This window comes from Chiloscyllium plagiosum, unplaced genomic scaffold, assembly GCF_004010195.1.
Source record: "Chiloscyllium plagiosum isolate BGI_BamShark_2017 unplaced genomic scaffold, ASM401019v2 scaf_10363, whole genome shotgun sequence".
Lineage (NCBI taxonomy): Eukaryota > Metazoa > Chordata > Chondrichthyes > Orectolobiformes > Hemiscylliidae > Chiloscyllium > Chiloscyllium plagiosum.
The window spans coordinates 42,763-45,534 of NW_025214709.1; positions in this window are offsets into that span (position 1 = coordinate 42,763).

Sequence of the window (2,772 nt, forward strand, 5' to 3'; positions counted from 1 at the left end):
ATCTTCTTCCCGACCTCTCCGCCCCCACCCCCTCTCCAGCCTATCACTCTCACCTTAACCTCCTTCCACCTATTGCATTCCCAATGCCCCTCCCTCCACCCTACCTTTTATCTTAGCCTGCTTGGCACACCCTCCTCATTCCTGAAGAAGGGCTTATGCCCGAAACATCGATTCTCCTGCTCTTTGGATGCTGCCTGACCTGCTGCACATTTCCAGCAACACATTTTTCAGCTGTGTGTCACAAGGTTTAAGCCCCACTCAAGAAAACCCAGTAAGGTTGGGGGTTGAGACACACATTGAGGGCAATTAGTCGACTGAGATGAATAATTTGAGGAGGTGGAAATGCGACGATAAACTGAGTTACACACGGGCTGATAGTAAAGTGAAACATGCCACAGAGGGCTGATGAGAGAGTCAATCACACACAGAGAACCAACTGGAGAGTGGGATACAAACAGGGCCGATGGTGGAGTGAGACCAGTATGGGGACACCAGTGATAGAGTGAGACATGCATGGGGGTGCCAGTGGTCGAGTGAGACAAGCATGGAGGTCAGTGGTAGAGTGAGATACGCATGAAGTGTCAGTGGTAGAGTGAGACACACATGGAGTGCCGGTGGTAGAGTGAGACACGCATGGAGTGCCAGTGGTAGAGTAGGACACACATGGAGTGCCAGTGATAGAGTGAGATACGCATGAAGTGTCAGTGGTAGAGTGAGACACACATGGAGTGTCAGTGGTAGAGTAAGACACACATGGAGGGCCAGTGGTAGAGTAAGACACGCATGGAGTGACAGTGGTAGAGTGAGACACACATGGAGTGCCAGTGGTAGAGTGAGACACGCATGGAGTGTCAGTGGTAGAGTGAGACACGCATGGAGTGTCAGTGATAGAGTGAGACACGCATGGAGTGTCAGTGGTAGAGTGAGACACGCATGGAGTGTCAGTGGTAGAGTGAGACATGCATGGAGTGTCAGTGGTAGAGTGAGACACACATGGAGTGTCAGTGGTAGAGTGAGACACGCATGGAGTGCCAGTGGTAGAGTGAGACACGCATGGAGTGTCAGTGGTAGAGTGAGACATGCATGGAGTGTGAGTGGTAGAGTGAGACACACATGGAGTGACAGTGGTAGAGTAAGACACACATGGAGTGTCAGTGGTAGAGTGAGACACACATGGAGTGTCAGTGGTAGAGTAAGACACACATGGAGTGTCATCAGTGGTAGTGAGACACGCATGGAGTGTCAGTGGTAGAGTAAGACACGCATGGAGTGTCATCAGTGGTAGTGAGACACGCATGGAGTGTCAGTGGTAGTGAGACACGCATGGAGTGTCAGTGGTAGAGTGAGACACACATGGTGGTGCCAGTGGTAGAGTGAGACACGCATGGAGGGCAATGGTAGAGTGAGACACACATGGAGTGTCAGTGGTAGAGTGAGACACGCATGGAGTGTCAGTGGTAGAGTGAGACACACATGGAGGGCAATGGTAGAGTGAGACACGCATGGTGTGCCAGTGATAGAGTGAGACACGCTTGGAGGGCAATGGTAGAGTGAGACACGCTTGGAGGGCAATGGTAGAGTGAGACACGCTTGGAGGGCAATAGTAGAGTGAGACACGCTTGGAGGGCAATGGTAGAGTGAGACAGACATGGAGTGCCAGTGATAGAGTGAGACATGCATGGGGGGGCTAGGGGTAGAGTGAGACACGCGTTGGGGGGGCTGGTGGTTCAGTGTGACACGCGTTGGGGGGGCCGGTGGTTCAGTGAGACATGCATGGAGGGCAATGGTGGCATGAGAACCACATGGCATGCCAGTGGTAGATGAGACATGCATTGGGGGGATAATGGTTCAGTGACACACACATGGAGTGCCAGTGGTAGAGTGAGACACCCATGGGGGGATAATGGTTCAGTGACACACACATGGAGTGCCAGTGGTAGAGTGAGACACCCATGGGGGGGGCAGGGGTAGAGTGAGACATGCAGACATGCATTGGGGGGCCGGTGGTTCAGTGAGACACGCATGGGGGCAGTGGTTCAGTGAGACATGCATGGAGGGCAATGGTGGCATGAGATGCGCATGGAGGGCAATGGTGGCATGAGAAACGCATGGAGTGCCAGTGGTAGATGGAAACACCCATGGTGCGGGCAGTGGTAGAGTGAGACACGAATGGGGGGGGAACAGGGTAGAGTGAGACACGCATTAGAGTGCTGGTGGTTCAGTGAGACACGCATTGGGGGGATGCCAGTGATAGAATGCAACACGCATGGAGGGCAGTGGTGGGGTGAGACACGCATGGCGTGCCAGTGCAAGAGTGACACATGCATGTGGGAGCCAGTAATTCAGTGAGGCATGCTTTGGGGGTAGGGGGGAGCAATGGTAGAGTGAAACATGTATGGGAGGCCAGTGGTAACCTGAGACACACATGGGGGTGCTAGTAGTAACCTGAGACACACAGGTGGAGCAGGGGTAGAATAAGACACGCATTGGGGCTAATGGTTCAGTGAGACACATGGGGCGTGAGCAGTGGTACAGTGAGACACATGGGGGTCAGCAGTGCTACAGTGAGACACATGGGAGGTGAGCAGTGGTACAGTGAGACATGGGAAGTGAGCATTGGTACAGTGAGACACATGAGGGTCAGCAGTGCTACAGTGAGATACGTGGGGGGTGAACAGTGGTACAGTGAGACAAGTAGGGGGCGAGGAGTGGTACAGTAAGACACATTGGGGGTTGGGCAGTGGTACAGTGCGACATGGGAAGTGAGCAGTG